We start from the raw sequence: 13,870 nt of genomic DNA on the forward strand, positions 1-13,870 counted from the left end.
AAAGGCCAATAAAGTACGAAGTTAAAGAGCATTAAGGACAAACAATTACTAAAGTTTTTGCCAAATACACCTAAGGTTATCTATTCCCGAGGTAGAAAAGCCTTAAATTTGCATTAAAAAAAATCAAAGTTTTGTAAACAATTAATTTATAATTATGACCATACCAATGATAATTCCTGTTAACATAGAAGTGCTGCCAACTGGGCTGGTGATACCGTCGGGTAAATGTGTAGATGAATATCAACATGACTATCAATATATTCAAATGTAAAAAAATATGTGTGTACAGATAGAGTCGACAGGAACGACTATGTAAACCATTCATTTCATTATTACCCTTAAAATGGTGATTATAGTCTGATTTAGTTTATTGCAGTGTTTTCAGCACTGATTATAGAGGTACAATTAGAAAACTCAAAAGTAAACCGGCTGACATTATAAAGTAAAAGATCAGTATTTCTATATCAACCTGAAGGAAGTCTTTGTTCGAGGGTATAACCGCCCAGTAGTCAGCATTTTTATGTTGAGATAAATATCAATTACGTATATGACCATTTTTATAAATTTACTGTTAACAAAATAGTGAATTATTCGAAAATATTAGGATTTGCTTATCCCAGGCATTTATTACCTTAGCCGTATTTGACACGTCTTTTTGGAATTTTGGGTCATCAATTCTGTTCAACTTTGTACTAGTTTAGCTTTCTAACTATTTTGAACTGAGCGTCACTAATGAGTCTATTGTAGAAGAAATGCGCGTCTGACGTATCAAATTATAATCCGGGTACCTTTGAAAATCATGCATCTGCAGTATGTCAAGCTTCGACATTTTTTTGTTTGATCATCTACGCAAGCATATATTATTGATTGGAACATATCAGTATAGCCTCCTGGAAAATATACTATATACATATGTTCTTCAATAAACTATTAATAAAGATATACATTTTGTAATTTAAACAAGATATATGATTGTATAAAAAAGAAGATTATTTTATATTCCGTCATATCTTAATGTACTTTTCCAATTTAGATTGTTCTTAGTATCATATCATAGTATTTTTTTGTCCTTTAAAGAACTGTGTTTGCAACTTACAGAAAGAAACAATAATTTTCTAGTTTAAACAGAAGTTCCACAAATGATTTTTTGCAACAAATAGTGATAAAAACCTAATTCCTAGTTAAATAAGTACATTTAAAAAAGACAAAGTAACACATATAAACAGTGATCCCAACGATAATCAACACATATTTTCGCATTTTCCTAATGGAAATAACTAAATATGATAAAATCACATTTAAAATAATCGTAAGCCGTACATAAAAGAATTGATAAAAATATAAATGTTCGAGGATTAAAAATCCGTGATTTTTGAAATAATACAAGAAAATAAAACTGAATCAGCCATTGATTGGAAAAAAATATATCATGAAATCAAAATAAAATTCATTGAACAATAGCCGGATTACTTCAAGGAGTGTATGTTATAATTCTCTTTAAGTAATATACTTGTCGAAGTCAATGAGTGCCTGTAAGCTCTGAGACAATATCTCTCTAAAATACATCATTCTTAATCCTAGATTATGATAGCAACATGTGGCTGCATCCCTCCACGCCACACTTCACTCCATATACATAGTGCATCATTAAATAAATTAAATAAAAAATATTTATGAACTTTTAATTAGCATTGAATCCAGGATATAAAAAAGTTTGACAGATATTAGAATGAAAGGAAGTGTTAGGTGAACGTAAAAGAGACAGCAACCGAAATGTACATAAAAAAAAATGGCTAAAGGTCAACATAAATTCTTTAAAAAGTTATACAAAAAATACTGAACTACAAGGTAAATTCAAAAAGATGAGTCCATAAAAACGAATGAATTCAAACATAAGAATGTATCAACAAACGGAACGAATAAATAACAATTGTCATATTCAAATCACTTGCACGTATCCTATGCCCAGCTCTTAAATGCTAATTGTAATCACTTGTTGAAAGGGAAGTTTGCAATTCGTTATCAAAGGTACAAGGATTATAATTTAGTACGCCAGACGTGCGTTTCGTCTACATAAGACTCATCAGTGACGCTCATATCAAACTATTTATAAAGCCAAACAAGTACAAATATGAAGAACATTGAGGATAAAAAATTCCAAAAATTTGTGACAAATACGGCAACGGTAATCTTTACCTGGGATAAGAAAATCCTTAGTTTTTGGAAAAAATCTTAAGTTTTGTAAACAGGAAATTTATAAAAATGACCACATTATTGATATTCATGTCAACACCGAAGTGTTGACTACTAGGCTGGTGATACACTCGGGGACGAAATGTCCACCAGCAGTGGCACCGATCTGGTGGTGTAAATAGTTCAAATGTACATCAGATGCGCGTTTCGTCTACATAAGACTTGCAAAGTACACGACTACTTATAAGAAATACATATTGTCTTAAAAAATAAACAAGCGTCTTTTAAACCAAGCTCTAATTAGATCTGAATTTAGAAAATTTGTAAATGAATCGAGTAAGGAATTAGATAAAAATTCTTACTCTAGAAAATTAACATTGAATAAGTTACAAACAAAAACTCCTGGGGTTCTTGAATGGGACCTTCATGTGAAGGGATTGAACTTGTTAATGTATTATTATATTCACCGTCTGCATTCAGAATATAAAAAGCGCTTTGTTTAAAATAGACGGATTTAAAAGTAAGAGTCGTTCCAAATCTGACTATGCTTTAGGTAGTAAACCTTAGCGTTTCGAGTTTTTTCTTTTTTGTTACAACTACTTTTAAAGAAAATGACATGTATTGCCAACACAGGAGTACTGCATACTAGGCTGGTGATAGCCTTTGGAACAAAACGTCCATTACGGTGAAAAGGAGTTAGTTTTTGTAAACACTCATTAAAGATACCAGGTTTATAATTACGCAATATGCATGTTTCGTCTATCCGAGATTCATCAGAGGAACTTTAATTTAAAAAAGCTAACAGGTTGTTCCAAACCTGACTTTGCTTGGGGAAAAAACGTAGTTTTTTGGAAGAATTTTATGATTTTTTTTTACATTTAATTTACAGAGAATGACTGAATCATTAATATTTGATAACTACTAGGCTGGTCATTCTCCCGGGGACGAACCTTCGAGAAACGTGTTTCTTATATACACCGGGGGTCTGAACTAACCAAAGAATCACTAGATCTTTAGCAAAGTTGAACTTAAAAGTGGGACTTCGGTGCAGGATAGTCCCGTGTAGTTATAGGTTATAAACATGACATATTTGACTTTGATGGATATTTTTACATTAGATTTGGATAAAATTATTACGAGACAACCCCTTGAAATGGATATTTTACACAAGTTTCAAAAATCATGCAAACTCTATTTGACAACGGTTTTGTTAATATCAGAATATTGTCAGCAAGTTTTTAAGATGAGCCTTGTTTTCGTCTTGCAGTATTTCTTACCCTGCTTGCATGTTTAAGCTCGAATCAAATATGTAAAACAAAGTTAAAAAAGAAACATAACAATAAACCAAGGTCTATGGATAGATTGATAATGTTTTTTAATTTATTTTTAGAATTCAATAGACAAACAAAAAATACGCCTTGTCATACCTTCTCATTATGAAGTGTGATTTTCAATATCAACAAATTCTTTGAGTGGTTTCATCAAGGCAATGTTTATACAGCCATCAGTTTGCTTTGTCTCCTTAGTGGGTCTGCTGCAAAGAGAAAATAATTGTCCGTTCGAGGTCACATACGCTATTATGTGCTTGAAAAACACATTTCAATTCGTATTTTAATTTTGCATAGATATGCTTAGAATTGTAATACGAGTGATTTCATGTGTTTCAATCTAATTTCTTTAAGTTATAACTTACGGCAACAGAACAGTAGTTAACCAATTTTAAAATTAATTGTGAAGACAAATGTATGTTTCAAACAGAAACCCAGGGAATTGCATGATCTCCAAAAATAAAAGCAAGATCTGCTTTGTCGACAGGGTTATCGTCTCATGCTATGCTTCCATCACTTATAGTGCAAACTCAGATCAGAACATTTTTAAAAATACACTTTGATTGATTTTAATGTAAAACCTCATTAAAAACATGTTGATCTTTCCAACATTATGTTGTCGTGTTGAAACTCAAATTCGATTTACCTATAAAAGAAAAAAAATAACAAAAATAGCAAACTCCGTAGAAATTTCATAACGGAAGGCCCCTAATAAAATGGCAAAATTAAAAGCACAAATACATAAAACAAATGGATAACAGCTGTCATATTCCTGACTTGATTACACTTAAAACAAGACAACTTGTGATCAATGAATTGTTTTTTTTCTCGCATCAGTTCTTCATATTTATTGTTTTCATAATCGTATACCTTCCCAGTCTTGAGTGTAAACCTATAACTGCTTCTTTGACAACATTTCTAATCTTTTCTAAATCTTTCCTTTGCCAATAAAGGTCTCAATGGCGTCAACCTAGGTGATATCCTTCATCATAACTTAGTTCAATCGAAAATACCTCCTTATTTCAAAGACCAGTCTGTACCAATAATTTCTTATACCTATACCAAACCTATTGTTACTTGTGCTAGTTCCCAATTCACATATAATCCTGCTCGCCACGTTATTACCGGTGACCTTAACATTGTTAATAACACTTCTCTATGAAATGTGTTATCGAAAGGTCCGAAATATCGTGAGCCTAAATGAATCAATTGGAAATACCACTTTAAAATTTTGATGGATTCAATCGAGGATTATGCCAGGCAATGGGCTAAGCGCGAGAAGGATGACGTAGACACTCTATCCGAATGGATTAAGACAGTGAGGTCGTTAATACAAATCAGAATTAAGAAACTGAATGGGTCCATCAATGCCGATGCTACGTCAATCTTCAAAGGCCCAAATGTTGCTAAACACCTATCAGACCTCCATGATAAATATGTTGTTGTCCCTGCAGACAAAGCCCCAAATAACATCGTTTTTGTCTGTAAAAGTCATTACATTAATTGCTTGATAAACGAATTAGGTATAGACAATTCACTTGGAAACTCAACATATACCCTCACGACACTTACCAAAGAGGAAATCCTGGATAATCATAGGTCTGTTCTTTGTTCCTTTAGTATTTCAACCAAAGATGAAGAACTGGATCTTCCACCACTGTATTGGATACCTTAACTACATAAGTATCCTTACAAACAACGGTATATTGCTGGGTCTTCCAAGTGCTCCACGAAACCCCTTTCTAAATTATTAACAACTCTTTTATCAGCAGTCAAAGACGGGCTTCAAAGTTATTGTGAAACTGCCTATTCTAGAGGTGGTGTGAATCAGATGTGGATACTTTAAAATTCCAAAGATCTTTTAGAGTACATACAATCTAACTCTCTTTTATCTTGTAACAGTATTAAAACATTTGACTTTTCTACTCTTTACACAAGTATTCCATATTCCAAACTAAAAGACAAATTAAAAGAGTTGGTATAACTTTGCTTCATAAAAAAGAATGGCCAACGTATTTACAAGTATCTTGTCTTACGGAGGGATAAATCCTCCTTTGTAAAGAATCACTCTGATTCAAACAAAAAATTCTCTGAAACCGATATTATCAAGATGCTTGATTTCTTAATTGACAACATATTTGTTACGTTCGGAGGACGTATTTTTCAACAGACTGTCGGCATCCCAATGGGAACAAACTGTGCCCCTCTACTTGCTGACTTGTTTCTTTATTATTATGAGGCTTACTTCATGCAGGAACTTCTTAGGAAGAAAGATAAGAAGTTAGCAATATCCTTTAACTCTTCTTTCCGCTATATAGTTGACGTTCTTTCACTAAACAATTCAAAATTTGGTGACTATGTGGAACGCATCTATCCCATCGAATTGGAGATAAAGGATACTACAGATACAGTTAAGTCGGCTTCATATCTTAATCTACATCTAGAAATTGACAATGAGGGTCGGTTGAACACAAAACTTTACGACAAAAGTGATGATTTCCATTTCTAAGTAGCAACATTCCGGCAGCACCTGCATGCGGGGTGTATATCTCCCAATTGATACGATATTCCCGTGCTTGCATTTCCTATCATGATTTTCTTGATAGAGGGTTACTGCTCACAAGGAAGCTATTAAACCAAGAGTTCCAAATGGTGAAGTTGAAATCATTCCTTCGTAAATTTTACGGACGCCATCACGAGTTGGTTGACCGTTATGGAATAACCGTTTCACAAATGATATCGGATATGTTCCTTACGTCGTAACTACAATCCCCTTCCCTTTCATGAATTTGACCTACCGAATTAGACTATTTACCGGATTTGTAATCACATAAGCAACACGACGGGTGGCGCATGTGGAGCAGGATCTGCTTACCCTTCCGGAGCACCTGAGATCACCCCTAGTTTTTGGTGGGGTTCGTGTTGTTTATTCTTTAGTTTTTTTATGTTGTGTCATGTTTACTATTGTTTTTCTGTTTGTCTTTTTCATTTTAAGCCATGGCGTTGTCAGTTTGTTTCAGATTTATGAGTTTGACTGTCCCTTTGATATCTTTCGCCCCTCTTCTAATCGCGCTTTTAAACACTGAACGATGTTTTTGACCTTGATTATCTAGCTAGACATTCTAACTATTTGTAACACATTTTCTTCATAGAGTGAACTAACCTACATAAAATAATAAACTTCAAGGGCACTACCGTCAAACTCAAACTTGTGTAAGGCAAAATAAAGTTCGGAATTAACATGAAGATATATTAACCGGCGTGTGGAAGCAGACAGATTTGAGAAGATGTTTTGCTTTCATTCGTGTTCTGAAATTTTATTAATGTTGTTATGTTTCCTTTTTCTATGTAGATTGTAGAGGATATTTGTTATATTCCTTTATCCTCTGTAGACTAAAGAAGATCTTTGTTATGTTTTTATCCTCTGTATTTATTTGAGATTTTTTTCATATTCATTTATCTTATTTGGATTTAAGGTGGTACCAAACACCTTAACTAAAATTAATTTGAGTCGTTATATTTTTCATAAACGGTCCTCTAAAATCTAAAGTATTCTAGAGAATGTTTGTTATGTTTCGTAATGCCCGGTAAATTTTAAATTATCGTTCTAATCCTAATTAGAGATTCTAGTGTATCTTTGAGATATTTAATTGAGCTCTGCATAATCTTGTACCTTTATTGTAAAATGCTCTGTAGATTCTAAAGGTTGTCTTTCGTATTTCTCCTCAGATGATGCTAGTGTATTTTCTATATATTACACTAGGCTCTGTATCTTGTTTAATATCATTATGCTCGGTAAATTGTAAAGGATATTTTTTGCATTTCTTCATCCTCGGTAGATGCTAGTATATTTTTGAAAAAATTACATTAAGCTCTGAATATCTAGTTTATCTTTGTTTTTTATCGTTGTGTTCTGCAGATTCTTAATGACCTTTTTTTGGAATTTCTTCATCATCATTAGATGCTATTGTATTTTTGTTATATAACATTTAGCTCCACATATTCTAGTTTATCTTTGTTTAATATCAGTATGCTCTGAAGATTCTTAAGGATTGTTTTTCGTATTTCTTCATCCTCAGTAGATGCTAGTGTATTTTTGATATATTACACTTAGCTCTTTAGATTCTAGTGTATCTTTGGTAAATATTATTATGCTTTGTAGATTCTAAACTATTTTGTTTTTGTATTTTTTTCATCCTCGGTAAGTGTCAGTGTATTTTTTTTTTTTATATTTTACACTTAGCTCTATAGATTCTAGTGTAATTTTGTTTTATATCATTATTTTTTATAGATTCTAAAGGATTTTTTTTGTATTTTTCATCCTCGATAGGTGCTAGTGTATTTTTAATAAATTGCATTACGCTCTGCATATTCTAGTTTATATTTGTTTTATATCATAACGCTCTGTAGATTCTAAAGGATATTGTTTATTGTAATTCTTCATCCTCAGTAGATGCTAGTGTATTTTAATTTTATATATTACACTTAATTCTGTAGATTCTAGAGTATCTTTTATTTATATAAGTATTCTCTGTATATTTCTATTGATCTCTTTGATATTTATTCATCCTCAGTAGATTCTAACGGTTAATTTTTATATTTCTACCGTGTCTGTAGATTCTAAAGATCCTTGTTTAATAAAACGGTGTCTTCCCGATTGTCCCACTTTTTGAAATTACAGGTAAAAAGGTAGTAAAATTGTGTGGGACAATCGGGAAGAGTTGTGTGGGACAATTGGGAAGTTTATTTGTGGGACAATCGGGAATTGTTTTGATTGTGATTAATCTGTTTTTTATAAACTGCACTAGGAAATTACAGGTAACTAATCATTTTTCTTGTAAAATATGAAAAAAAAAAGAAAATAAATTGATATTTACGTAATTTTATATCTTCATTAAAGAATGATAGTGGGTTTCAATCAAGCATTTTAAAACACAATGACAAAATAAGCATAGATATATTGTAGAAGGTACAACAACAAAGCACATATAAAAGATCATAATACATAAGTACAATAATATAGCATACACAATACATAAGAATACCATCAAAGTATAATCATACATAGCACTAACATCATACAACTGCAACTTTAGTCCAAATGTAACAAATAGGAGGCAGTGTCAGCAAACTGAAATACAATAATTTCACCATTCTGACGTTGATCTTTACGTTGCTGTAGGCGTTGGTTGAGTTGGGCGTATTCCTTCTCTTTGTTGGTCGTACTCCCCCGGTGTTGTACTGGATATGAGTAATCCCGTTAAATGCCTGCTCTTCTTTTTAACGTTTAGATGTTTTGGTGTGGCATTCGGATCATCTTTTTAAAGCTGCTGTGCCATCCTTCTAAGTGGTTTGTTGGCATTGGTCCTCCTGTTTGGTAATGTACGTTGTAACGTAATCTGTAAACGGTGTTGGTCAATGTTTAGTAGAGATGATGATAGATGGGGTATAATGTACTCTCGCTGACGATAAAGACTGGACTTCAGATAAGGGAAAGTTGGTAGCTGTTCAACCATCCGTTGAGTATCATCATTCCATTCTGGTGTATGAAACTTGGCTATTTCCTGTTTATGAATTGCTGGTACAGGAGTAGTCTCTATCTTTTCTCTATGTATTCACTGTGTATCATCGCCACCGGAAATTGGGTACTAACGAAGCGGAGAGAAATAGAAAAAACAGTAAACAAGTTAAGAATTCATTCAATTTAAAGCATTTCCATGTATTTGATGAGAGTGTCGATTAAGAAATGATTTTCTGATATATAATTCTTTAAAGTATTAGGCCGATAAGTACAAAATTAATAGAAGAATTTGTGTAATACTCCAAAACTTGCCACTTAGTACCGGAAAATTTCGAGGTCGATCGTCCTCTGTCGCCCCATTCTCAAGATATTGAACTGTTTTTCATTATTTTTTCAGACACGTTTTTAGATAATAATAGTGTGTCATATTTACTGAAATTTGTTGTCAAAAACATGTTTTTAAAAGAATATGGACAAAAACATTGTTTGTTTGTTGTACGGCGAATTGCAGGACGTTGTACGGCGAATTGCAAAATAACAACTTTTGTCCGTACGGCGTCTTGCAATTTATTATAATGAAATTAATCACTGTTTAGATAATATCAAGTGACGATATTTTGTTGATATTAAAGCTTTATAGGCTTACAAATATACAAAATGAACTTATCAAATATTATTAAATATATGCCGTTAATTTAGTTCAGAAGTCCTCGTTGCGTACCTCTTTTCGATTTTCAACAACGAAAACTCGTACCTTATACATGTTATAGTCGGCTATGAAAAGCACCGACCGAAAAATGTGGAAGGACTCAACAAGAAAAACTAACGGCCTAACTCATAACAAAACAATTTATGAAAACAACAAATTAGATAGAGATGAAGCAACGACAACCACCGAGGGTCCGTTAATATGTTAACAACACCTCGATTTTGACCCCAACAAAATAAAAAAAATTAAATACTGATAAGAGTTAACAGTAACTTTAATTAACCCTTTTTCCAAACGAACACAAAAGCAATGAAAAGGGAAAGTGCATATCTTCAATGTATTCAAACATTTGAAAACCACTGTACAAAGTCGCAGAAATGCCAGGCTCCATAAGGAATCTTGTATAAAGCTGACCAATTTTCAGGATACACACGTAAGTACCATATTTTTTTTATTGACACATGGACAGACAATTGAACGGACGGAAAAGCAGACGGAGTGATTGACTTCAAGTAAAAGGACACTACATGAATAATCGAAAATGCTCCAAACAGCAAAAGGGATTCTTCTTCTGGTTATAAATATTGTTGAGTAAATGTTTTATGTCAATCAGTCGTAGCAAACTTGGGTTATCGTCAAGACGTAGGAAAGGGTTGTAACAAACAGATAAAATGAGTGAATACTATAGGGCGCGAACATTATTTTTTTTTATGGCGGGGGCTCTTATAGATCATGGTTACATCTCAGTCAGGGTATTCATACGACTCATTGCTTACATAATTTTATTAAAAGGAATTGCGAAGGTTTCCTATTTTTTATTTTAACTCATCAAAACCAGTGTATAAAACAGAAAGTAGCATGTAAGGTGTCACAAGTTGAAGCACTCTTTCATCTCCAAGTCCTAATTAACAACTCTGAGTTGATATATAAAAAGCCTAGGCCCATTATTTACATTTCTGAAGTCTTAGACTAGCAAATTTGACATCAATTTGAGAACCAAGTCCTCATTTTTCGGCCTCTTCTACCAGGCCAAACTGTTCAGTTATTTTACGAATGGTAAATTAAAAAGGTACTTTATTTTTTCACAATTCCGTCTAGGTACTCTGGGTCAATATAACTTATCAAACATTCCATATACATCTTAATTATTTTCATCATAGGACTGACCAGGATTTTAGCTGGATAAGAAGTGGCCTTTCCTTTTAAAGTTTTGGATACATTACAAATAGAAGTCAGAAATAACTCATTGGTAAGACATATAAAGAAGGGCATGAGGCCTACGTGTTAAACACTGCCGCATTTGTTGCACCTGCGTGACCCAACTTGAGTCCGTAACCTTTGTATTTATTTCATTTTTTAAATTTTGGTGAATTTATATATTTCAAGAAACAAAAATTGAACTTCTACCCCATTTTTGTAGTTAAATGATTGCTCACTTGGGAGACAGCTTCAGGTATACCAATACACAGTTACAAGTTTAGTTTCGCATTATAGTCATGGTAAATTTTCTAAATATAAAAGTTTTTGTACAATTGAATTGATTTTTAGAAAGTTGAATATTAATACAATAGCCTTCCTAGTGGGTTAATATGAACATTTAGATTGTTTTTAGCGTGTTTTATACGTCATTGTGTATTGTTTTTCAACAAAGATTTGACGCTCGATCTTTTCAATTCTATTTTATGAAAAAAACAGCAGTAATGCATATGATTTTTTTTCATCTCTTGATAGATATATGTCTATGGTTTCAGGAAAGGTATCACTCTTATTGATTGAAATTTTCCTTTGGACCAAGTTTTTGAGATCTTTGTGACATGTTCAACCCCCTATTTTGCAATATTTGGTATCAAATATATGCTGATTGTTGCCATGGTTTCACAAACAAATAGAGATTATATTTCACCATTATTACTATTGAAATCAAATCTATGGACGATTCTCTTTCCATAAAAATGACAAAAACAGTTTAACATAAAAAGGTACCCCCACCTTAGATATTTGAACTTAATACTTTATTTTCTTTGAAAGTACGGTAAATAACTATTCTAAAATTAGCAAGTTGCCATACAGTTGAAAACAAGTTGCCATACAGTAAATTTGTCAACACGAGCAAGTTGCCGTACCCTAGACTTTATTGTTTATGGTCTATATTCTTTAAAATACATCTTTTTGACAACAAATTTCAGTAAATATGATGCCTTACTATAATAATCTAAAAATTAGTCTGGAAAAATAATGAAAAACAGTTCAATATCTTCAGAATGGGGCGACAGAGGACGATAGACCACGAAATTTCCGGTACTAAGTGGCAAGTTTTGGAGTATTACACAAAATCTTGTATTAAATTTGTACTTATCGGCCTAATACTTTAAAGAATTATATATCAGAAAATCATTTCTTAAGCGGCACCCTCATCAAATGAGTGGAAATGCTTTAAATTGAATGCATTCTTAACTTGTTTACTTTTTTTTCTATTATTCTCCGCTTCGTTAGTACCCAATTTCCGGTGGCGATGATACACAGTACTTTGGTCAGCTCTAGTTTGGCTGGGTTTGGTGGATGATTGCAACTTAATTAATTGTATGCATTATTCTAATATTTATTTAGAATTTATATTTCATAAACATTTTAGTTATATATTATAAATAAGAAATATTATCTTATTTAATGAAAAGTACAGAAATCTGATGTTTTAATCACTCAGAAATATGATACTTTTATCATTGAAAAGTGCACTAATTTCATAATTTAAAATAAATAATCATATTTTATAAATAAATAATAGTTATCAAAAGTACCAGGATATAATCTAAAACTTTGAACAGGAAATAATTAATTCTTGTTTTTTAACAAAACAAACATCAAGTCTATTGTTTATTTAGAACATTTCACACCACTAAATAATGTGGGACAATCAGAACTTTCCATGTGGGACACTCAGAACTCTAAAATTTTAAAAAGTGGGACAATCGGGAATAAACCGTTAAAACTTTAGTATATTCTTTCAGGCTCTGATGATTCTAAATGATCTTGGTTAAATTCTTATATGATTTAAAGGGTCTTCAAAGTAAATCACAAAAAATACCGAATTCCAAGAAAAATACAAAAAAGGAAAGTCCCTAATCAAATGGCAAAATCAAAAGCTCAAACGCATCAAACGAATGGATAATAATACTAATATTCCTATATGCTTTGTAGATTCTTTGTTAAATTCCTTAATGCATCTTAGATTTTAAAGAGGGTTTTTGTTATGGATTCATTCCTACCAGCTCTAGATTTAAGAGGATTTTTGTTATATTCCGAAATGCTCTGTAAATTCTAAATGAGTTTTATTTTATTATTTTATTCCGGGTTGTTTTTAGAGAGGGCTTTTGTTATATTCCTCCCAACTCTTGGTTTTAGAGGATTTTTTGGTATATTCCGACATGCTCCGTAGATTCTAAAAGAGTTTTATTTTATTATTTCATTTTTAATTGTTTTTGGAGAAGGCTTTTGTTATATTCCTCCCGGCTCTTGATTTTAGAGGATTTTTTGGTGTATTCCGTCAAGCTCTGTAAATTCTAAAGGATTTTTGTTATGTTCCTTCATGCGTAATAGATTTAAGAAAGGCTAATCCTCCCGGCTCTCCATTTTAGAGTGGTTTTGGTATATCCCGACAGGCTCTTTATATTCTATAGGGTCTTTGTTACATTCATTTATACACTATATTTAAGTGACTTGACTTTTTGATACTCAAGATCTTTGTTATTTTCTTTTACATATTGTATCGCCAAACTGGCTACTTTATTTATTAATTTTTCACAACTTGCACCACACAAATGGTCATTAAAAATTAAAGTATCTCCTAAATCTCATCTCGTAAAAGTTCTTACAGGATAAAAGATGATAGATAAAAAGATTAAAAAAATGAAAAATTAATGGCATTGCTGTACCTATATCATCCATTTGTTTGCTCCTATAAAATATAGAAAAATATTTTTAGTTTTGACAAAAGACCACATCGCATCGTTGAATAATTATTCTTTTCAATTTTCATCTTGATGGATATTTAAATTTTTCAGTAAAACAAATTTGTCGATGTTCAAACGGTGTTAATTGTCATTATAAATTGACATCATT

Source organism: Mytilus trossulus, chromosome 3, assembly GCF_036588685.1.
Source record: "Mytilus trossulus isolate FHL-02 chromosome 3, PNRI_Mtr1.1.1.hap1, whole genome shotgun sequence".
NCBI classification, from domain to species: Eukaryota; Metazoa; Mollusca; class Bivalvia; order Mytilida; family Mytilidae; genus Mytilus; species Mytilus trossulus.